General features: G+C 43.6%; 1 long non-coding RNA gene across 2 annotated transcripts in view; it reads left to right on the top strand.

Moving 5' to 3' along the window:
- Positions 1–25,383, top strand: part of LOC120383867 — a 605,485-nt gene that overhangs the window by 112,374 nt on the left and 467,728 nt on the right. The window contains exon 1 of one of the 2 annotated variants that reach the window (XR_005588572.1): positions 24,030–24,132. The exons of the other annotated variant lie outside the window; for it this stretch is intronic. This is a non-coding gene — a long non-coding RNA (uncharacterized LOC120383867). Of the gene's footprint in view, positions 1–24,029; positions 24,133–25,383 lie in introns of those variants that run through there. 2 annotated transcript variants of the gene reach the window in all.

Below are 25,383 nucleotides of genomic sequence, written 5' to 3'. Positions count from 1 at the left end.
CTGATACTTTGCCAGCAGTTTATTTTCCTCACCCTCATCAGACTAAATATGTCAGCAGTGTTGGGTATTAGATTTACACCAGGTGCTTTTCACCAAGCCTACTTCTTAAATAAAACTATTAACTACAATCATTTTCTCAGAATAGAGCTGTATGAGCAAAAATACTACTTGTAATTCGATTGAAGAAGGGCAGGGTTGTTTTTAATACTGACCAAAAATATGCATCCATTTAAATTTAAAAAATATATATATATATAACAGTAAAATAACAGGAATACTTGTGGCACCTTAGAGATTTTTTGAGAAAAAATATGAACAAATTAAGATAAATTGTTGAACACCTGCCTTCATTTTACCCCTGCCCCAATGCACATTAAATAAACTGATTACCAGGAATGGAAGGGCCTTAACAGTAGTTACAGAAAGATGAATAAAACAACATAGTAGAGGGAGAACCTGAAAATGGTCAGGTTAACACCCAAAAGTCCCCATACTTATGTAAAGCTCTTGAATGTACCAAAATAAGTTGGAAATAATAGATCCTCTTTTGAAATTTCCAACTAATTCCACCCAGGCTGCAAATGACATAAATAAGCCAGAGCACATCTTTGGCAGTTTTGTGCTCTCATTCTCGGCATCCCAGTACAAAGAGATCTAGATGTAATCTTAGATAGAATGGGCTGAAAGTCTGTGTGTCTTTACCGCTCCATTGCAACTTAGTTTTTGGGCTATGTTAACAAAACATAGCGAGTTTTCTGTACCGTCCTCTGTTGAGGCTTGGTCTGATGAATAGAGTAATGTAGCAGCTAAATTCTGCTCCCTGTTACATAAGTGAAATTCACTGAGTGTGAAGGACAGCAATATTTGACCCAATACCCATAATCCTTCCTGCTTATGTTTTTTGGGGAAGGCAGGATTATTTATTATTTGTATGGTAATAACCCCATTCAGGATCAGGATACCTCTGTGCTGGGTGCTGTAGAAACATAAAATAACAGTAAAATAACAGGAATACTTGTGGCACCTTAGAGATGATGGCATATATCACATTGGTAGGACCTAACCACATCAGCCGTGCCATCAGGGGCTCGTTCACCTGCACATCTACCAACGTGATATATGCCATCACGTGCCAGCAATGCCCCTCTGCCATGTACATTGGCCAAACTGGACAGTCTCTACGCAAAAGAATAAATGGACACAAATCTGACATCAGGAATCATAACATTCAAAAACCAGTAGGAGAGCACTTCAATTTCCCTGGGCACTCAATACCAGACTTAAAGGTGGCAATTTTGCAACACAAAAGCTTCAAAAACAGACTCCAACGAGAACTGCTGAACTGGAATTAATTTGCAAACTAGATACCATTAACTTGGGCTTGACTAGAGACTGGGAGTGTCTGGGTCACTAAACAAATTGAATCTATTTCCCCATGTTAAGTATCCTCACACCTTCTTGTCAACTATCCGGAATGGGCCATCTTGCTTATCACTACAAAAAAAATTTTTTCTCCTGCTGATAATAGCTCATCTTAATTAATTAGCCTCTTAGAGTTGGTACGGCTACTTCCAGCTTTTCATGTTCTCTGTATGTATATATATTTCTTACTATATGTTCCATTCTATGCATCTGATTAAGTGGGCTGTAGCCCACGAAAGCTTATGCTCAAATAAATGTGTTAGTCTCTAAGGTGCCACAAGTACTCCTGTTCTTTTTGCAGACACAGACTGACACAGCTGCTACTCTGAAACCCATAAAATAACAGTGCTTGTCACAAAGGGCTTACTGTAAAGTCCCTTTTGAAGGCACTTTGCCTAAGTACATCCAGTTATGTTGGCCTGTTGGTCCTCATTACTGGGTTAAACTAGAGAGTGTTTTTTGGGGGAAATCATTAACTGAGGGAAAACAAAGGGAGAGCGGGGAGGGGACACTCATTTTTCAATTCAAGATTAGTTGTGGAGTTTACATTGCTGGAGTTTGGGGTTTTTTTCCAACAAAAAAATGGAAATTTTCTATGGAAAACAGGCACTTTTTGCAAAGAATTTCATTTAGTTGAAACCAAAACTTTCCATCAAAAAGAGTTTCAAGGAGAATTGTTGACCAGCCCTAAACAGTGATCAACTTCTGAACAAAGTGCCATAGTCAAAATTGCTTCCACATTTCCAGTTGATCAGAACCTATTAGAACCAATCTGTGGAAAAAGGCAGAAGGAGAACCCGAGCATCTGGTCCATTCTAGCGCTAACAATTCTGTCTCATTCCCCGGCATACAACAAATCTATGATCAACTACTGTTTATCCTGTTGTGTGCTGTTGCTTATATAATGGGACAACTTTTATAGGGGCCTCCACCTTGCCTCTGGTTTTGTGGGTACATGCTTGAAATGGGAATTTTCACAAATTTTCACAAGTGTAAAATTTCCACTCTTGCATCCGACGAAGTGGGCATTCACCCACGAAAGCTCATGCTGCAAAATGTCTGTTAGTCTATAAGGTGCCACAGGATTCTTTGCTGCTTTTACAGAACCAGACTAACACGGCTACCTCTCTGATACTTGACACAAATGTATGGGCTCAGTTCATTTTGGGTGCAAATAGCAGCATCTGGCTATCTAAGTACCTTATTTCTGGATGCCGTGTTATGTTCTGGTATCTAAATGCTGACATTTGCACTCACAGTTAATGTTAGGCACAATGGAGACACTTTTAGAAATTAGCCTTAAAATATGAAAATAGAATTTAAGGGATTTTTCAGGCCCACAACTTCCTTTGAAATTCAATGGGAGGTGGTGGCTAACTTCCCTTTGTGTCTTTTGAAAAGTTCACCTAAAGCTATTATTTGCCATGAAGAAATTAAAAAAATATGTGTATATAAAACCTCAACATGTTCGGCTAAGCTTAATTGACTGGCAAAATTTCGATTGACTTCAGTGGAGCCAGGATTTCACCTTAAACATCTAGATGCTTAACTAATTCTTTTTGAATCTACACAAATGGACTGGAAACGAGAATATTTGACATTAATTTTTATATGTGGTATATGCCAGGGATTGGCAACCTTTGGCACGCAGCCCATCAGGGAAATCCGCTGGTGAGCCAAGCTGAAGGATGAGCTGGCCGCCACTTCCCGCAGTCCCCATTGGCTTGGAGTGGCGAACCGCGGCCAGTGGGAGCTGCGATCAGCCGAACCTGCGGACACTGCAGATAAACAAACCGTCCCATCCCGCCAAAGGTTGCCATTCCCTGGTGTGTGCAGTTAAACTTTATCATCTTTCGGAACATTTTTTTTTAAAATTGGAATTCTAATCAGATAAAGCAGGCTTTCTAAATCTGAAGTTTTCTACCATGTACAGATTTGTGCATGTGCAACTGCAGGCATGTACCGGGGGTGCATGTACATTTGCAATACCTATGTTTTAGATGTGTCTCTTCAGCCATGCGTGTGCACAAAAGTGTATAAGTTCAAGTAAGTAGCCTGGGTGTATCAGGAAAGGTACTTTTAAAAGGGTAATAATGTAGTTGTCACCACATCCTGTAGTTCAATTGATAGCAGTGTTCAAAATTAATGGACTTTGCAGTGGATTAATGCCACTCTGTGCACATTGCACAAATCTTCCACATCTGGGATTTCAGCTCCAATCCATAACTAGACTAAAAGCAACTGGCAAAGGATGACTCTTGGTAGTCTCTGGGCTGTACTGAAAACTCTGTTTTACAGCATGACACTAGTCAAAAATTGGCATAGAATCCAATATCTTGCTGACACCATTTTGATATTTTTCTTGTTAGGCTTAGTAAATGACTCATATTAGATTCTTTGTGAGCTTTGGTCCTAACTAGCTAATAGGCTGCACTTTCAAAGGGAATGCATTTTTTGAAAGGCTGCTGTGTAGTGTTTTCATTCTGCAATCAGCTGTGCTGCAGTAGGTATCTCTCTTGCTGTAAAAATACAATTGAGGAAGACTGGAAGCACTGTATGTCAAAGGGCTGGATCCTGAACTTAGTTTCCCTATAAAGATCCAGAATAACTCTATTCAATCTAGCTGTGTTACTCTGCATATACATGAGTAGAACTGAACTCACAGTCCAAGCCCAAAGCAGAGAATGCTGGAATCAGAAAAGATATGGTCTCTGGAGCATGCATTAATATATTATAACTCCCTCTTCTCTCTCTTATTCCACAGTGTTTTATAGTTCGGCAGTTTTAGATACTTGTAACATACTGCAAAAAAATAAAGACAAAAGAATCAATGTTTTAAGCATTTTTTGAAGTCCATTAGATGAAATTTTACATCCAAAACCATGTAAAAAAGTTTAACAGTTTTAGTGGTCAGATTGGGTGAATGAATGTTGGTGCATTATTGAGGAGAGGCAGTAGACTATTCTTAACTAAGGTGGAAACCAGGCTCGATTATAAAGATCTATTTTAATTGTTATTAATATTATTTATTACTTATATTATTGTAGTACATTCCTGCCCCAAGACCCCATTGCGCTAGGTGCTGTACACAGGGGCGGCTCTAGGATTTCCACCGCCCCAAGCAGGGTGTCACGCTGCAGGGGGCACTCTAGCGGTCGCCGGTCCCGCGACTCCGGTGGACCTCCCGCAGACGTTCCTGTGGAGGGTCCGCTGGCCCCGCGGCTCCGGTGGACCTCCCGCAGGCATGCCTGCGGATGCTCCACCGGAGCCGCGGGGCCAGCGGCCCCTCCGCAGGCGCGTCTGCGGGAGGTCTACCAGAGCCGCGGGACCAGCGGACCTTCCACAGGCATGCCTGCGGGAGGTCCGCCGGAGCCACCTGCCGCCCTCCCGCTGGGACGCCGCCCCAAGCGCGCGCTTGGCGCACTGGGGTCTGGAGCCGTCCCTGGCTGTACAAACACAGAACAAAAAGATAGTGCCTACCCCGAAGGAGATATTTATGCTGCAGCTGAGAGCATGCTCATAGTGCAGGTAGACAGACTTGCTAGCTCTGCTTGAGCTAGCATACTACAAAATACCTGTTTAGCGAGGAGTAGCAGGGGCAGTAGCTTGGTTACCAGGCCGGCTCCAGGCACCAGCCAACCAAGCACGTGCTTGGGGCAGCACCTTTGGGTGGGGCAGTGCACGGGTTGTTTTTTTGTTTTGTTTTTTTTGGTTCGTCCGGGTGGCACTGGAGGGGTTTTTTTTGGTTTGTTTGTTTTTGTTTCGGCTGGGCGGCGCTCAGAGGGGGGGGGCTTGGGCAGCGCAGTGCGGCGCTTGGGGGGCCAAGGCTTGGGCGGCGCTCGGCAGTGCGGGAGACTTTGGCGCTCGGGGGCGGGGAGCTTCGGCGGCATGGTGCTCAGGGGCGGGGACTTGGGCGGTGTGGTGCGGCGCTTGGGGGGGTCAGGGGCTTGGGCGGCGCTTGGGCGGTGCGGCGCTTGGGTGTGCGGGGGGCTTCGGCGGCACGGCACTCGGGGGGGCGGGGGCTTGGGTGGCGCGGTGCAGCACTCAGTGGGGCGGGGGGCTTCAGCGGCACAGCGCTCGGCGGGGGGACAGGGTCTTGGGCAGCGCAGCGTTCGGGGGGGGTTGGTGGCGCGGCGCTCGCGGGGGGCGTGTTACGGCAGGGCGGCGCTCTTTTTGTTTGCTTGGGGGCGGCAAAAAAGTTAGAGCCGGCCCTGTTGGTTACAAACCTGCTCAGAGTCCCTGGGTATGTACTCGGGTGGCGAGCCCAAGCCGCTGGCCATGCCAGATTAAGCTACACTATTTTTAGTGTGCCAGCTCTGTCAGAGTATCACGTATCGTTCTACCTGCAATGTAGAAATGCAAGTGCCCAGCTGCAGTGTAGACATACCCAAAGAGCTTACAATCTAAGCCCCCCTCCCCAGGCTGGGAATGCTCTCACCCACCATGTCAGGGCATGGTGCAAAGCCAGCTCTGCTGGCTGTCTACACCAGCCAGTTTTTCCATTACAAATTCCCCAGCTGTCCTGCTAGGGCAGTGTTAAGATTACGGAGCAATGCAAAGGCGTTGTATTGGGAGCCAAGGATCAGGCCTCACATACACCATGTCCTGTCATATTAGAGGCGATTCACTCATATTTGCCATTTTTTTCTGTTTTGTCACATTGTTCACAAATAAATGCTCCTACCATTTTTTGCACTTGCTAAAGGTGTCAGAGTGACATTCCTGGTGACTGAAGTTATCTGTGTATGTGTGTAGGAGAGGCACATCATGGGCAACGGTAGTACAAGCTTCCCTGCACTGTTCTTCCAACATTCCTCCACTGTCATCTCAAGGAGGTAGGAGGGTAGTTTATTTAGTTTTACAAAGGATTATTAGACACTCGTATTCCTGGCTTTTGAATGGCAGAGAGAACAAAGTCCCCAATTCAGCAAAGCACTTAAGCTAAAGTTAAAGTGGTGAGCTGAATAGGGATGGACTTAGGCATGTGCTTAAAACAGAGCAGGCGCTTAAGTGCTTTGATGAATTAGGGCCTAGAGAAAGGAGTGAATACATATATAATACCCCCAGTAGCTTATTCTCCGTGGCTGCTCAGTCCTTAAATTCCTGCAGATCATGCTGCAACACATGTGTGGAGTGTCTCGGACCTGGACAGAAACCAGTTCATTTCATGCAATTTACCTAGCAGTTTCTAGTCACCTGGGCTAAAATTGAAATAGTGACTTAGAGAGTTAAAGCTCTTATATCCCACTCCCATTGAGCCATATAGTTCACCCTCAGTTCCCCTCTAAATCCTAATACAGTATCAACGAATACAAGTTAAATTCACATGGGTGAAAATGAAGTTACTCAGTTTGTTACACTATATTTGTATTCTGCCAGTAGTACTCATTCTAATGTTGCTGTAACTATGATGTATAGGTCTATCAAAACATGTCTTAACATGGTCTAAATTTCCAGGCTAGAAAGAAAAATGATTAATGTAGATATTTGCGTTCGGTGTGGGCTTCGGCATCAATATTTCAGCTTAGCTAAACAGGAGCTTTGCCTAATTTATTGGTTCTCATTATATCTGGCATGTAGGAAGCTGAATTCTCCTCTGCCTGGGAAATTCCCCATCTGCCTGGGAAATGACCTTTCCTGCTCTACAAATCAATCTACCAGAAGGGACAAAAATTGGTTGATATTTTAGAAAAATGACTTCGCTTGTCATCGACTTAATTGTTGTGATTCTGACCCATTTTGAAATTACTTAACATTTGCTTCAGGTCTTGGATTTCATGCATTATTCATTTTGATTTTTCCCTCACTCAAGCTGTCCTCACAGGGTGGAGGTGTTCAGTATAACAAAACCAAAGCGTAGCAGAACCACGATGTTCGTCAACAATGTCTTGGTGTACAGTAAAACTTCACACGTCACGCAGAGAGTTGTGTGAAAAGACAAGGTGCATCCAGGTGATGTTGTACCCAAATTATGGAGGAAAAAAGAGAGGAAACAAGTTTTCTTGGATTTGTCCACCATATTTCAACAAAATTGTTTCTGGGACTACTCACAGAAGTCAATGCTTCTATTCATGGGTTTGATCCTGCTCCTCTGAAATCATTCACTTCACAGTTGAATTCAACTGGAGCAGGGTTAAACCTTATGTGAATAAAATGGCTATGTGTCAGAGTTAGCTAAATTTGCTAAAATTGCTATGTGTAAGGCCTTTACATTGTAAACACTTCAGAGAAGGAGCTGTTGTTTTCGTTTGTGCTGTCTAGCACTGAGCACATAGTTAATCCTAAACAAATAATAATAGAGGTGAACACTGACTGCCATATAGCATACATGCTACATGATCAGCAGTGCCAACACTGAGGTCATGGCATGGTATGGAAAATGGAGCCAGTGTGATCTAGTGGGTAGGGCGCTGAACAGGGAGTTAGGAGACATGGTTTATTATTCCAGCCCTGACTAAAATACCTTGTTGTGTGACCCTGGCCCAGTCACTTCACCTCTCTGTGCCTCTGTGTTTCTCTTCTACTCTTTGTCTTGTTTGTCTGATTTGTAAACTCTATAGGGCAGGGACTTTCAATTACTCTGTGTAGAGCTTCTGGTACCATGGTGATTAGCATAGTATACGAACCTGCATAGAACAAAAAGGAAAACACTGAAGCTGTATCCATCTGTGGACCTATGATTAGAAGCGATGGGATAAATATACAGCTACAGTGCTTGCTTACTCCAAGGCTGCCTTTGGCTCACCTTATGTCAGCAGCAACTCTCAAAAACTGAATGGAACAGTAGTTGTGATTGAATACAACTGCAGAGGCATTATAGTAGAACTGTACATGATGGGCCATATTCTGTCTCTCCTCATCTTTACTCTCCAATATAAAGCAAATTAACGTTGCAAAGACAGCATCAGTATAGGCTATGGCTACCCATGACCTGACCCACAACTACTGCTCAAGAACACAAATTATTCCCATGGCCATGAATGGAAGCTTGGAATTATGGGCAGGTTGGGTCTGTACCTGCTGAAATATGTAGACAGTCCCTGTACCCAAACCTGGGTACCCAATCCTTAGTCTCTGTACCCCAACCTGGGACACTCTCTGGAGCCATGGAGGAGAAGTGGAGTGGTATCTCCATAGATATGGAGAGAAGCCTCAGTTCAAAGTGGAACATCTGCACCTATGACAGAGCACTGGTTGTAGCACCTTGGTGACTGAGGTCGCTGCAGCACAGAGCAGGCTGCAGGCTGAATTGGAATCAAATGGTTATTGGTGGGGATTAGTTGTTGGGCTGAGAGGTAGTTGGTTTAGTAATAGGGAGGGTTTATAATTGGGAGGAACAGAAAGTATGGGAGAAGCTCAGAAGGTGGACAAGTGAAAGCTATGTGAAAGGTTCCTCCTGCTGTATACATCCCACCATGTTTGGAAACTGAGGATTAAAGGCACAGGTGTTGAAAAAGAAACAGACAGTTTGTGTTGGTGACTGGGAGACCACGAAAAAAAGACTAGGCAGCGCTGCTCACAGGGTAGCTTGAGAAGGACTCTGTGACAGCATCCCACAGTTCCCTTCCTACCAATGGCTTTTCAGATGTATTTCTACTCTGAAGCCAGAAATTAGACCCTCTGGAGAGGTTTTTAGTAGCAGTGACTTTTTATATTGCCCCTGGCTTTACCTAGCAATTTCATTAGAAAAGGTTTGTGTAATAAAGTACATCGGAAGTCAGGAGTTAATCAAAGGGTAACAATACAAAAACATAAACATAAGCATTTCCATGTCTAGATAGTGCCTGCGCTGCCAGTCATTGTCAAAATTATAGAGCATAGCAGCATATCACATCTTTTGCTTGACAAAATGTTCTCACTGACAAAGGTCAGTGCCTTTATGACATAAATCTATTAGCCTATTGTTGTCGTAAGTATCATAAGGAGAAAAGAGTCAAGTGAAATGTTTGGAACAGATAGAGTCTACGTTTCAGTAAAGGTCCACGTTTTGCATTTTCCCTTATTCACACTGCCAGCCATCGGCACGAGCTCTCCCTATCACAATCTGTTTGTGTTCCAGTGAGTAATAGCTTTCTACTGGCCTGGAAAATGACAATCCTGTTACTAGCAAAGTGCGTTCATGAGATCAAGTGCCTTTTGAACAGTTAAATACATTATTCCCTTTAAATAGACTGGACCGCTTCCACTGAAACTCTTAAAACTATAGCCAATCTGTTGGAAAATTAAAAATATAATAAATCCAGTGTTGAAATCAAGCATGTTTATGAGCTATTCAAATGCACAGCCTCTCATCCATAACAGGCAGATAGTAGGGAGCCTGCTTAGGGATGCACAGTGCCTCTGCTGAGCAATCCTCTTGAACCCTGCATGCAGGTAAAGTGAAATTGCTGCCAAGTTATACAATCAGGTTAGCTACAACCAAGATGTAAAAGGAATAAAAGGAACTAAGGGCCTAGGACTGAGTAATACCTTTGGGAAGATCAAGCTTGAGAGGAAGGCTTAGGCCACATTTTGGTTGCTGTTATTAGTTGAGTAACCAATGCAGCTGAACCCCATGGGGTAAATTTGAGGTATACAAACTGGGTACATGTTCTGTTCAGAGCTGGATAGGAAATAAACTTGCTTTCAAGTATAACTTCTCCCCCACGCATGCACTCAAACTCTAGGTCACATAAAATAACTACATTTCAAGGCCATTCACAATCAACCCCCCATACCTATCATCTGTCATTCAGTATCGAAAAGTTGACTCCCACCTCCGACCAGCCCATGATGTTCCTTCATCATCCACTCACTATATCTTCAAACAAGCACTGTTGTACTTTTTCCCATGCTGCCCCACAGTCTTGGCAGATGCTCCTCTTAAACATCCGCAAAATGAACTCATTGGTCTCCTTCAACTTCCTTCTTAACGTTCTACTTTGCTCTGAGGTCTCCAATAAACGGGTGGGGCTGTTACTGTGCCTAAACCACGGCCTCTCATGCCGCCCAATATTGTCTTATTGTTTCCTTGTGCTTGGTACCACATGACATTTTAATTAAAAAACTAGAATGATATAAAATTAACATGGCAAACATTAACTAGATCAAAATCTGCCTAACAGGTAGATCTCAAAATGTAAATGTAAACAGGGAATCATAACTGAGTGGGGTTGTTTCCAGTGGGGTTCTGCTGGAATCAATTCTTATTCCTGTGCTATTTGATATTTTTTATCAATGAGCTGGAAGAAAACATAAAATCATCACTGATGAAGTTTGCAGATGACACAAAATTTGGGGGTGTGGCAAATAAGGAAAAGGACAGGTCACTCTTAGTAAACTGGCCACAAGCAAACATGCGTTTTAATATGGGGAAATGTTACATCTAGGAATAAAGAATATAGACCATACGTCCAGGATGGAGGGCTCTATCCTGGGAAGCAGTGAGTCTGAAAAAGATTTGGAGATCATGGTGGATAATCAGCTGAACATGAACTCCTGGTGTGATGCTGTGGGCAAAAGAGTTCATGAGATCCAGAGATGCATGAATAGGGGAATCTCAATTAGGAGAGGTTAACTTACCAGTACATTTGGCTCTGGTGCAACCACTGCTGGAATACTGTGACCAATTCTGGTGCCCACAATTCAAGAGGGATGTTGATAAATTGGAGAGGGTTCAGAGAATAACCACAAGAATGATTAAAGGATTAGAAAATGTGCCTTATAGTGATAGGCATAGACTCAAAGAGCTCAGTCAATTTAGCTTCACAAAGAGAAGGTTAAGGGGTGGCTTGATTACAACTATGTACCTATTGGGGAACAAATATTTAGATGGGCTCTTCAGTCTGGCAGAGAAAGGTATAACATGATCCAAGGGCTGGAAGTTGAAGCTAGACAAATTCAGACTAGAAATAAAGCATAACATTTTTAATGGTGAAGGTAATTAACCATTGAAATAATTTACCAAGGGTCGTGGGGGAGTCTCCATCACTGACAATTTTTGGATCCAGGTTGGGTGTTTTTCTAAAATAAAACTTTAGGAATTATTTTTGGGACGTTCTATGGCCTGTGTTATAAGAGATATCAGATTAGCTGATCCCAATGGTCCTTCTGGCCCTGAAATCTATGAATCTGTGAAGCTCTTGGCCTCAGCGAGATCTTGTGGCAATGGGTTCCACAAACTGAATGTGAATTGTTTGAAGCTGAGTAGGAATGCCTGATCTCCCATTCCTATAGCATTCCTTATTTTATATACCTTTATCCTTTCCCTGCAAGGTCTGTAATCTTGTGTACTGTAACAAAACAATACTATTATTTAATTTTATTTATTTATTTAATACGGCAGTTGTTACTGACTGAAAAATAATCCTTGCTTTAAGCTCTAGGAATTCGGATTTTCTTGTGTTTAATTCCAAGTTTTAGATCTTCATTAGATATAAAAGTAAAACAGTGATGACCTCCCTAAACCATAAAAGGGTTATAATATTAAATTAAGGTCTTCATGAATTCCTGAGAACACAGTTTTTATGCTGAAATTAGTTGTTTAATTAATCATTTCATAGAAGATAAGAACAGAGAACATATCAATCATTATTAATTTCATTTTTCATTTATGATGCAATATGCGCAGTCAGGTCTAATATGCTGTCCTTTATTAGGGCCAGAAAATTAATATTGAAGTAAATATGTCCTAACTTTCATCTACCTCTGAAGTTAACCAAACAAAAAAATGGATATTTATTTTGAAATGTTGCTAATGTACAAAGCAGTCATCTGCATGGCTTTACTAATATAATGCACATTGTTTCTGATACAGCCTCATTCTTTCTCTCTCTCTCTTTTGTTGTTGTTGTTGATTCCTAGACTATCAGCATTTTTATTGGCTTTGGTTAAACATCCTGCTGTGTTTATTAAGATAAGCATATGAGATGGGCTATATACATTTCACAAGCCCTGATCATCAACTCTGATGTACACCTGAGTATAAAATCAATGAAGAATTCATGGGTTGTTGATGGTGGTAGAAGGCTGAGCGTGGGGGTACCAGATGGAAAAGCTAATTTCCAAGTGAAACAAAACCGGTGGCTAAAGCAATTTATTTTATGCTGTAACTTGGCCAGCAGAGCATAATCAGGTCAGCTCTTACAGAGAATCTTAGTCATGTGGATGTGTGCCAGAGGCATGGACCCACGTGCAACCTATAGGTGCAGCTATGATTGGCACACAGGCTGAATGAGAGAGTGCAAAGTACTGTATGTCTAGGTTCACTAGCCCATGTTGTGGGCCTGATCCTGCAAGCTGCTCAATTCCCATTGGCTTCACTGGGATGGACAGTGCTCTATGATCCTGAAATGGGTGCTTATTCAAACTGCACTTCTATTAGAACAATGGAAAACAGGTGAAATGCAGTGAATTTCCTTCTCTCCCCTTTCCCCCAAAAATGTGAATCCTCCATGGTTGGGATCTTAGGTCCTGACTCCCACTGGATTTCACATGGATTTGGGCTCCTTACTCCATCAGGCTCCTTTGACAATCCTAGAACTATTTGCTAGTTTTGCTGTCTAGCCCTTGTGAAATTCTTCACAAAGTTTCACTCCCAGTTGGCCTGCTGCCCTTGGGGAATCTGGGAAGTGCCTGCCCCAAGCAGCCTGCAGTTACAGTACCCACACAAGCCAGTTACTGAGTAGTATGCTACCTGTGATAGATCGCTGCCCAACGCTACCCCCTGTTGTATTTCAATGGTATACCTGGGTGTGGGAAAGCTCTCAACAACGGGTCCAGCTTTGGCCATTTGTATCTCTGTTTCCTGGCTCCTGTGTTAGCATTCAAGGCTTTGTCAATGACTTTGCCAATGACTTCACTGTAGCTACACCAGGGATGAAGGTGCCTCTGGAATTCCAGTTACCCATGGGCATCATTACTATCATACTGATTACCAACTACACAGATTTCTTCGATGGGGCGAGAGTCCCTCATAGTTTAACCTAGCTTACGCCAGAGGGGAATTGCACAAGTAAGAAGTGGACATTTTCCATATACCTCCCTGCAAGTAGAGTGCCCACAGAAGGGCAACACAGCTGAAAACACAAGCAGCACTGGCTGTGGAGTGGGGATGGAGAGGAGGAGAGGGAATGCACTGATTCAAAGCATGTCTTCTGCAGTCGGGGTCCCGTGGAGCCTAACCACATTCTAAAGCTGCCCTCACCAATGTATCCATTAAATAGAGCAATGGAAGAAGTGCAGCCCTTTGCTCTTCTACTGGTTCTGTGTGTGTGTATGTGTGTGAAAGAGAGAGAGAGAGGTTTGACTGCAGGGAGGATAAGAGACCGGCTACCACAAGTTAGGAGATCATCTTTCATTCAGGTGGGTAGAGGCCTTTGTTATTGTAGCTGGAAGACCATCGCTCCCATTCCAGTCCCATAAGTGTATGGTCTATATAGTGATTGTGTCCGTAGCATGTGAATTCATTTCACTGGTTAATACAGCCCCTCCCTGCTCCCCCCACTGCTGGCTCAGGAAGGTCCTGCACAACACAATCCAATGTCAGAACTTGAGGCTATACAGCTGAATGCAGTCAGTAGGGGAGGAGTCTCATGCCCTTGTCTCTCTTAATTATTGCTATTAGTTAACATTTATAGTGGAGTAATGCCTTAAAGCCTAAATTAGGTCAGGGTTCCAGTGTGCTAGGCGCTGTGTAATCATATAGTAAATGACAGACCCTGACCCAAAACAGTGTTGCCAACTCCAAGCATTCAAAAATTATGACTCAGGCAGCTCCCAACTGTCCCCCCAAACAAACAAACCAATCGTGAGACTGACTTAGAAGTTATAAGGTTATTTGAATAAATAATAATCAATCATCATCATTAATAATTATTATTTTAGGGTTTTTTTTCTATTTGCCTTCTGGTTTTCCCGTTTTTTTTCTGTAGCCATTAGGGCTGGAAACTTACTTTAAAAAAATTATTTAATGAAAGTTGAGATTTGTACTTAATCACATGACTCCAGAAGCTGCAGTTTTTGACAAATACCACATAGCAGGAAACTCATGATAAAACTGCAAGAGTTGGAAACAATGAGGAGTTTAAAATCTTTTTGAGAAATGCCAGATATGTTTTGCATTCAAATGCTAAAACAGTTACTGAGTCACTTTGTCTGACCTTGGGCAAATTGCTTGACTTTCTTCTTGTTCCTTAATCATCAAAGCAGTAGGTGAAAGCAGCATTATGAAAAATGTATCACGTCTCTGACATTCAAGCTCTTTTGTAGAAAAGGCACGCATTGTAGCTGCATGGGGTGCATACACATGCAGAGCAGTGTGAATGCTGCATGTAGCATGTCAAGAAAGAAGCATCAGACATGGCTATTGCATTTGCAGGGAAGATTTTGTGGAAAAGACATTTTAAGGGTGGAATATTGGAAGAGGATGATAGAAAACACTGCATATATTAGCATATCTAGAAATGAAGCTTTCAGTCTCCTGTTGTCAGTAATCTCATTCTAAAATCTTACATAGTCCAGATAATATTGCAGCCTTCAACTGAAATTCACTGGGCTCCATTCTCCCTTGCATCCAAGCTCTATGCTGCCTTGTCCTGGCCTGAGTTACAGCAATCTGGGAACTGCGCTAACATGCCACTGATGTAAAATCCTTAAGGGCCTTATGCCAGTGGAACTGAGCTCCATCACAACCCTGACACACCCCAGGCACGTCTCTGACAACCCCCCTCCTCTCCACCCTATCGAGGACAGACAGCAGGTGCAGGAATGAGGTAAGCCAGTGGACTTCTCTGTAGTCCACCTTTGGCCAGAATCCAGCTTCTTTGTGCTGGCACATTAGTATGAAGTGGCTGGAGAGGGAATTAGTGTTTGGTCCAGCATTTAAATAACAAAAAAAAAAAAAGGTTCAAACAATCCCTTGGCAAACTGAAACTTCCTGGTTATGCATAGCTGCCTACTCAGAGATATCCCCATGCACCATACTCTAGTGATTATGGAGTGTCTCTGTGCCAATCTCAGCAGAGAGGAGGCTGGCATCTGGGGAGAGGCTCTCCCCCTGCTCCCAGAGCTCCTCGCTCAAGATGAAGACCCACCCAGGTTGGGGCAGTCCCCCACAAAATGCCCATGATGGTTGAGCAGTCATTTGGTTTCCCCTGACGAATTCAGGGAGGAGAGGAGAGGCCTCTGAAGAAAGGGAATGGTCGGGGCTGGCCAACAGGTATTCCCCACCCAAAAAGCAAAACAATCAGAATCATAGAATCATAGAATCTCAGGGTTGGAAGGGACCTCAGGAGGTCATCTAGTCCAACCCCCTGCTCAAAGCAGGACCAAACCCAACTAAATCATCCCAGCCAGGGCTTTGTCAAGCCTGACCTTAAAAACCTCTAAGGAAAGAGATTCCACCACCTCCCTAGGTAACCCATTCCAGTGCTTCACCACCCTACTAGTGAAAAAGCTTTTCCTAATGTCCAACCTAAACCTCCCCCTCTGCAACTTGAGACCATTACTCCTTGTTCTGTCATCTTCTACCACTGAGAACAGTCTAGATCCATCCTCTTTGGAACCCCCTTTCGGGTAGTTGAAAGCAGCTATCAAATCCCCCCTCAGTCTTCTCTTCTGCAGGCTAAACAATCTCAGTTCCCTCAGCCTCTCCTCGTAAGTCATGTGCTCCAGCCCCCTAATCATTTTTGTTGCCCTCCGCTGGACTCTCTCCAATTTATCCACATCCTTCTTGTAGTGTGGGGCCCAAAACTGGACACAGTACTCCAAATGAGGCCTCACCAGTGCTGAGTAGAGGGGAATGATCACATCCCTCGATCTGCTGGAAATGCCCCTACTTATACAACCCAAAATGCCATTAGCCTTCTTGGTAACAAGGGCACACTGTTGACTCATATTCAGCTTTTCGTCCACTGTAACCCCTAGGTCCCTTTCTGCAGAACTGCTGCCCAGCCATTCGGTCCCTAGTCTATAGCAGTGCATGGGATTCTTCCGTCCTAAATGCAGGACTCTGCACTTGTCCTTGTTGAACCTCATCATATTTCTTTTGGCCCAATCCTCTAATTTGTCTAGGTCCCTCTGTATCCTGTCCCTACCCTCCAGCGTATCAACCACTCCTCCCAGTTTAGTGTCATCTGCAAACTTGCTAAGGGTGCAGTCCACACCATCCTCCAGATCGTTAATGAAGATATTGAACAAAACCGGCCCCAGCACCGACCCTTGGGGCACTCCACTTGATACCGGCTGCCAACTAGACATGGAATCATTGATCACTACCCGTTGAACCCGACCATCTAGCCAGTTTTCTATCCACCTTACCGTCCATTCATCCAGCCCAGACTTCTTTAACTTGCTGGCAAGAATACTGTGGGAGACTGTATCAAAAGCTTTGCTAAAGTCCAGAAATAGCACATCCACTGCTTTCCCCTCATCCACAGAGCCGGTTATCTCATCATAGAAGGCAATTAGGTTAGTCAGGCATGACTTGCCCTTGGTGAATCCATGCTGACTGTTCCTGATCACTTTCCCCTCCTTTAAGTGGTTCAGAATTGATTCCTTGAGGACCTGTTCCATGATTTTTCCAGGGACTGAGGTGAGACTGACTGGCCTGTAGTTCCCTGGATCTTCCTTCTTCCCTTTTTTAAAGATGGGCACTACATTAGCTTTTTTCCAGTCATCCGGGACCTCCCCCGATCACCATGATTTTTCAAAGATAATGGCCAATGGCTCTGCAATCTCATCGGCCAACTCCTTTAGCTCCGTCGGATGCAGCGCATCCGGCCCCATGGACTTGTGCTCGTCCAGCTTTTCTAAATAGTCCCGAACTACTTCTTTCTCCGCAGAGAGCGGGTCACCTCCTCCCCATACCGTGCTGCAGAGTGCAGCTGTCTGGGAGCTGACCTTGTCTGTGAAGACAGAGGCAAAAAAAGCATTGAGTACACTAGCTTTCTCCACATCCTCTGTCACTAGGTTCCCTCCCTCATTCAGCAAGGGGCCCACACTTTCCTTGACTTTCTTCTTGTTGCTAACATACCTGAAGAAACCCTTCTTGTTACTCCTAACATCTCCGGCTAGCTGCAACTCCAAGTGTGATTTGGCCTTCCTAATTTCACTCCTGCATGCCTGAGCAATACTTTTATACTCCTCCCTGGTTATTTGTCCAATCTTCCACTGCTTGTAAGCTGTTTTTTTGTGTTTAAGACGAGCAAGGATTTCACTGTTAAGCCAAGCTGGTCGCCTGCCATATTTACTTTTCTTCTTACACATTGGGATGGTTTGTTCCTGCAACCTCAATAAGGATTCTTTAAAATACAGCCAGCTTTCCTCGACTCCTTTCCCCATCATGTTATTCTCCCAGGGGACCTTGCCCATCAGTTCCCTGAGGGAGTTGAAGTCTGCTTTTCTGAAGTCCAGGGTCTCTGTTCTACTGCTCTCCTTTCTTCCTTGTATCAGGATCCTGAACTCGACCATCTCATGGTCACTGCCTCCCAAGTTCCCATCCACTATTGCTTCCTCTACTATTTCTTCCCTGTTTGTGAGCAGCAGGTCAAGAAGAGCTTTTCCCCTAGTTGGTTCCTCCAGCACTTGCACCAGGAAATTGTCCCCTACACTTTCCAGAAACTTCCTGGATTGTCTGTGCACTGCTGTATTGCTCTCCCAGCAGATATCGGGGTGATTAAAGTCACCCATGAGAACCAGGGCCTGTGATCTAGCAACTTCTGTTAGTTGCTGGAAGAAAGCCTCGTCCACCTCATCCCCCTGGTCTGGTGGTCTGTAGCAGACTCCCACCACGACATCACCCTTGTTGTTCATACTTCTAAACTTAATCCAGAGACACTCAGGTTTTTCTGCAGTTTCATACTGGAGCTCTGAGCAGTCATACTCCTCTCTTATGTACAATGCAACTCCCCCACCTTTTCTGCCCTGCCTGTCCTTCCTGAACAGTTTATATCCATCCATGACAGTACTCCAATCATGTGAGTTATCCCACCAAGTCTCTGTTATTCCAATTACATCATAATTCCTTGACTGTGCCAGGACTTCTATTTCTCCCTCCTTGTTCCCCAGGCTTCTTGCATTTGTGTATAGGCATGTAAGATAACTCACTGATCGTCCTGGTGTCCCAGTATGGGGCTGGAGCCCTCCCCTCTTGCACTCACCTACTTGTGCTTTCTCCCGATATCCCACTTCCCCACTTACCTCGGGGCTTTGGTCTCCTTCCCCCGGTGAACCTGGTTTAAAGCCCTCCTCACTAGGTTAGCCAGCCTGCTTGCAAAGATGCTCTTCCCTCTCTTCATGAGGTGGAGCCCGTCTCTGCCTAGCAATCCTTCTTCTTGGAAGACCATCCCATGGTCAAAGAATCCAAACCCTTCTCTCCGACACCATCTGCATAGCCATTCGTTGATTTCCACAATTTGACGGTCTCTACCCTGGCCTTTTCCTGCCACAGGGAGGATAGACGAGAACACCACTTGCGCCTCAAACTCCTTTATCCTTCTTCCCAGAGCCACGTAGTCTGCAGTGATACGCTCAAGGTCATTCTTGGCAGTATCATTGGTGCCCACGTGGAGAAGCAGGAAGGGGTAGCGATCTGAGGGCTTGATGAGTCTCGGCAGTCTCTCCGTCACATCGTGAATCCTAGCCCCTGGCAAGCAGCACACCTCTCGGTTTTCCCGGTCAGGGCGGCAGATAGATGATTCAGTCCCCCTGAGGAGAGAGTCCCCGACCACCACCACCCTTGTCATAGGTTTATTCCCCACTTTGAACTTTAGCATTCACAAGATGGGGACCTGCATGGACTCCTCTAAACTAAAATCCTAGTTTAGATCTGGTTCTTGCTGCCATCAGTCAAGTTTTAAGTGTCTGACACACTCCCTGTTCCCCCAAAACTTTCCCTGGGGAACACAGATCCCAACTTCCTTGGATCTTAACACAAAGGGAAATAATTCATTCCCCTCACCTTCTTCCCCCTCCCCTTGTCCTTGGGAGAGATACCTTGATTCAAACTCCTTGAATCAAAACAAAGAGGGATTCACTTTTCCCCCCTCCCCTTCCCTTGAAAATCCAAACAAGGGAAGAAATCAATCAAGTTCTAAAAAGAAAAGATTTTATTAAAAAGAAAGAAAGAAAGTACACTATCTCTGTAATACCAGGATGGAAAAATATCACAGGGTCTGACTTATAAACCTGGAGAGACTTCCCCTCCCTCCTCCTCAGAATAATCAAAGTAACAGCAAACAGGAATAAAGATATTCCTTCAGAAAAACACACAATTGCAAATGCAGAAATTAAATTATAAGACTAGTCCGCCTTTCTAATACTCACTAGACTGAATAGAAGAAAATACTTCAGGAAAACTTGGAGAACTTGAAGATGTGTCTGGCCTCTCTTAAAGCCAAAGAGAGAACGACAACTCAAACAAAGAACACAGACAAAGCCTTCCCTCCACAGAGATTTGAAATTATCCTGTCCCTTGATTGGTCCTCTGGTCAGGTGTTCATCAGGTTACTGAGCTTGTTAACCCTTTCAGGTAGAAGAGACCTTAACCCTGAACTGTTTATTTATGACAACCCTCCTCCTCCTCCTCTTGGGAGTGGTGGTCATGGAACCCCCATCCCTAGGACGGTGCATCTCATGCCTTCCAATCAGTGGAGTCTCCTTCTGCTCTGTTCCCTCAGATGTATCATCCACTCCACCCTCTGCACTAGTACCTGCAGAGAGAACATGAAAACGGTTGCTCACCTGGCTGGTGGGTTCTTTTAGGACCAGGTTGGTTCTATGCTAATTCCTGTGCACCAGTGCAAACATTGGTTCTCACTCAGAGAAACAAATCCTGAATTACCTGTGCTGCTTCCTGTAGCACCTGAGGTTTCCTTCCTGGTCGCTGAGTACGCCCAGTATTACTTAGCTCTTGTGTGCCAATGGTGTCCTAGCTGAGTGATTTACAGTGGATTTCAAAGGAGCTGTGAGTGAGTCACACTGCAGTGTTGTCATACCGAGGAGTGAGGGGTTTACTGGTTTGTTAAACATCCCTTCAAATCAGTCACCTTATTCATCAGCTTCCTTTGGTCAATATATTCATTACCTGCACTGTCACCTGTTTCATCAATTCATCAATTCATCAATTAGCGGTCAGCCTGCAGGGTATAGGCCCTTCAGGCTTATTAAAGAACTGGACACTAAACTGATATGAAAGCAGCTGCTTGTTTTCTGTCGCTCGTTCCTGATGGCAACTGCTTTTCTCGTCAATGCTAAATTATAACAAACATTGCCTTGATTAAAGGTCCAGATACTTGCTGCAGCTGTACTTAGAGAATGGAATCTTAACTGCACAGCCCTGTTCGAATTGAAATTCAGCACCATCAAATGGTTAAGGCCAAAAAAAATTAGCACTTCAATATATCAAGCCAGTGTATGTTTTTTCAGACCTACTGCAAGCTGTTTTGACCTGCTAGGCAGATTGGTATGGCGCATTGCTTCTTGCAGCTTTCTAAACCACTGCTCATGAGCTGAGATCACTTGGGAATGAGAAGGCAAAGTTGTGACAAATCTCAAGTCTCAGACTGTCTTAAACAGAGGTGTCTTTTAGACCACTGCTGTAGCTAAATTTATACCCTAATTTGCAGTCTGGGAGAATAAGATGCTCCTATAAAAAAGGTTTCTCCAAAATGTATTTAAAAGAAAATGGTTCTGTCCCCAGACATCCAGGGGTAGGGTCAGAATACTTCCTGCTTTGGGAATCCTGCACGGGGAAAATAGTCCCTAGGTTGACATTGCTGTTGTTGCGAGATAGAGCAGCCCTGAGGGTGCTTTAATTTGCTTTAATTAGGAGTGAACTAGCTCCTAGCTAGAATGTGAGAGGGAGCAGCAGAATGCCACCTCACCCCTGCCCCATGCCTCAAGTTTATCAAGCATAATTCTGGTGCACCTGAGGATCTGACATTTTATTTTCAAATGGAATCACATTTTCTTACTGATAAAGGGAGGCACATTCAAATGTAGATGCCTCATGAAGGTCTCCTAAATCTAAATTTAGGCACTTTGATAGAAGTGACCTGATTTTCTAAGGTGCTGAGCACTCGCAGCTCCCCTTGAGTTGATCTGGATTTGTAGGTGCTCACTTCTGAAAATGAGGCCAATTCAAATTAGACACCTAAATATGGATTTAAGAGCCTAGCTATAGGCAACCCAATTTGGAAAAAAATGGTTATAAACTTCACATTCAATTCTTCTCTCAACATAATCTCCACTTCCATTGACACTAATGTTAATGTATCAAGGCAAGAATTGACTCCCATCAAACACAAAGTCAAATGACCTGAAAACTTACCTTTCCCCCTTGCACGTATTTCTTAATTTATCATTTCTCTGCTAATCTGCAACTGAAATTGCATTATTTTTGATGAGTCTAGAAAGCGTACTATATTGAACTGGCAGAGAGATGAACTGAGTAAACTAATAGGGCATCTCCATCTCAATCATCTATGATTGTATAGTGAATATACATCTATTATTCTGATTGCTTACAAACAAAATGCCATGAATCCAACCATAAAAACGTGTATCAGTCCCTCTGGTCGTTTGCAAATAAGGGATCTGAGAATTTGATTGACTATTTGGCTCTTCTTTACAATTATCTTTATTTGTCTTTTGTATATGATACTCTACCTTTAATTTTAAGCAGCTAGTAGGTTTCTAACTGGGATGATTGCGCTCTGAATGCGAGCTGTGTGTGCCATGCTTTCATATTGTTATGAGTTGGGTGAAACCTTGTTATGGGTTGAGTTAAAACCCTATTGAGATTGGTAGGTATGAATTCACCCTTCAATTAACATAAATGTAAGTATAAGCCCTGCCTATTGGCTGAGCATTGTTTGGGGAGGGGGAGGTGTGAGAGATTACACACAAATTGCGCCCACACAAGAGCACAGTAAGATGGGGAAATATCCTGAATGAGTAGATCGAAGCACAATGGCTGGCCCTGAAGGAAAACTGGGAAAAAGTTTCTGGGTCAGGGGTGCAGGCTAAAAGGATATTGGTGCTTTGAACACAAGACCCTATGTCCTACTACCTGATTCAGAGACTCAGGGCTTTGTACATTTGTTGTACATAGACAAAACTGCATCAAAGGAAATACCAGACCATCACTTTCTATTCCCAGCTGGAACATCCCCAGGGCCCTGAATTTTGACTAGCTGTTCAGGTTGAAAAGGGGCAACAATATTACGCACAACCAGGTATGAGTATGGAGAGGGACGTTTAAAACAGGGCTCATAAACCAGCTCTTTGAAATCAATTGAGTCTCCCCACTGGTTTCAGTGGGCTTTGGAACAGGCACCAAATAAGCCAAGATCCTAAATGGAAGCCAACACATGCACTATAAACCTTCCACGCACTATTATTTATTAATTACAGAACTTAGGTTTTATTTTAATTGCATTTTTCAAAATTCCATTTGTGTATAATAATAAGAAGAATTATCAGACTGACTGCTGGAAAAGGGAGTGTTTGTTTAGTCACAGTAGGTGCAGCCTAGTTAATAGTAGGCCTAGATATCTTGCACTGCACTACCAATATGCCAGCAAGTCTGCTCTCTAGCAATGAGATGATAGAGCAGTCACTCTGCCTCGTCAGTCCTTGGCCTCTCTGCTGTGATTTCCAGCAAGGGGACCATAGGCGCCAACTCTATGGGTGCTCTGGGGCTGGAGCACCCATGGGGAAAAAATGGTGGCTGCTGAGCCCCCTATCAGCTCCCTTCTTCCTTCCCCACACCTCCAACCTGAGAGCAGGGGCGGGAAGAGGAGGTGTGAGGGTGGGGCCTTTGGGGGAAGGAGTGAATTGGGGACGGGGTCTGGGGCAGAGCCGGGGGTTGAGGACCCCCTGGCACTTTGGAAAGTTGGCACCTGTGAAGGGGACCACGCCTGGTGGCAGTGATTTTGTAATGTGTGAGTCCTGTCCATTACAGCCAGGAATGGGTCCATCAGCTCATTTCACTTAGACAATCCAATAATGCCTTCAGTGGTTCTGCTGACTTGGGTCAAATTGAAACCCACAGTCTGTGGGGGGAAAGCCCCATTTCCCACTAATTTGAGGGTGCGTGTGTGTGTTTTTCACCCTGTTTGGTGCATTTTTTTTCAGTCTTTTAAGTCCTAGTGATTTGTGTCTTCTGGATATTTTATTAATTATAAGAAACTTTGCCTGTTAATTAAGAGGTTCAGTTAGCAGAGTATACAATGCTGTGGCTAAATTAATTCATTAGCACCGTTAAAAAAAATAAAAACACCAGCAACCAAAATGTGACCCTCCTGGAGCTATAGTTGATGCTGCTGTTCCACACCAACTACCATAAAATGTAACTAATTAGGTGAAAAGGAAAGAGCACATCCATTCCATCGAAATCAGCCTGTCAGGCTAACAGGGCGGGGGGGGAAGCACAGTATCAGAGCCAAGATTAGTGTCCCAGCTCATTAAGAGAAAGGTCTGGAGAGATGGGAAGGGAGACTTCTGACAACACAGATTGGAATTCTAAGCAATTGTTACTTAATCATATTGGCATATGAGCCACTGCCTTGCACCAGCGTTCTGTAAATGCAATTTTTTTTCTAAGGCAGGCAGAAGTGAAGTGTAACCAGTAACCTGTGTTTCACTCCATCAGCTCCCTGACAGCCCTGCTTTGGGAAGTTAATCTTTTTTCATTTTGTCTGTCATCTCGTGCTTTTCGCATACTCTACAGTAAGTAGGCTTCTAATGAATCTATTTTTATTTAAGTGACTGTTGGCTGGAGCCTCATTTGAAGCCCCACAATGGAAAGTTTCTTCAGCTCTGTTTTGCCTGGTGGGGTTGTTCTGAGTGGTTGACAGCTTGGTGAATCACAGCTGCCTCCACTCAGTTATAAAGTTGAGTTTTTCTCGGTGTCAGAAATGTTTGTGTTAATATACAGACAAACTAGATTTTCATGATACTTTGCTAAAATGGACTGAGATGTCTACATGGAAACATAACAGTGTCATGGGGGACAAAAATTGCATGTGAAATCCTGGGCCATAGCACAGTGGAGCCCCATTCTTGGTTGGTGCTTAGGCACTAACCTAATAAATATGATTTATAAGCTAATAGGATCTTGGGATGCATAAAGAGGAGAATATCACATAGGAGTAGATCAGTTATTTTACCTTTGTATTTGGCACTAGTATGCCTCCTCTTGAAATACCGTATCCACTTGTGGGGCTCATAGTACAAGAAGAATGCTGATAAATTGGAGAGGGTTCAGAGAAGAGCCCTGAGACTGAATAAAGGAGTAAAAAGCCTGCCTTATAGTGATAGACTCAAACAGTTTAATCTGTTTAGTTTAACAAAGGGAATTTTACTGGGTGACTTGATTACAGTGTATAAATATATACATGTGGAACAAATATTTACCAATGGACTCTTCAGTTTAGCAGAAAAAAAGTATAACACGATCCAATGGCTGGCAGATGAAGCTAAATAAATTCAGACTGGAAACAAGGTGTAATTTTTTAACATCAAGAGTAATTAACTATTGGAACAATTTACCACGGGTCATGGTGGATTTTCCATCTAGTAATTCTCCATCACTGACAATTTTATGAATAAACTTTGGATGCTTTTCTAAAAGATATCCTCTAGGAATTAATTTGGGGGAGTTCTCTGGCCTGTGTTACATGGGAGGTCAGACTAGATGATCACAATGGTCTCTTCTGGCTTTGGAATCTATGAATCTTAGAATTAATAGTAATCATTAATAATGGGAATTTTGCCATTGACTTCATTGGAGCCAGGATTTCACCCTGAACATTCAATACTGGAGTTTAAACCAGTATTACTCTGTGAAGTTATTGAGGTAGTGAGCTTCATGTTACAACCTGAGTTCTACCGTTGCCCTTTCTGAATGATGAAGGCTAGTAAGGAAGTAATGGGTCTACTTCAGTAGAGATTTATCATTGTTCCCATACAGGGGCACAA

Source organism: Mauremys reevesii, linkage group 1 (genome assembly GCF_016161935.1).
Source record: "Mauremys reevesii isolate NIE-2019 linkage group 1, ASM1616193v1, whole genome shotgun sequence".
Taxonomy (NCBI): Eukaryota; Metazoa; Chordata; order Testudines; family Geoemydidae; genus Mauremys; species Mauremys reevesii.
Note: the sequence above shows the minus strand (reverse complement) of the source record. Positions and strands in the feature narration are given on the sequence as shown.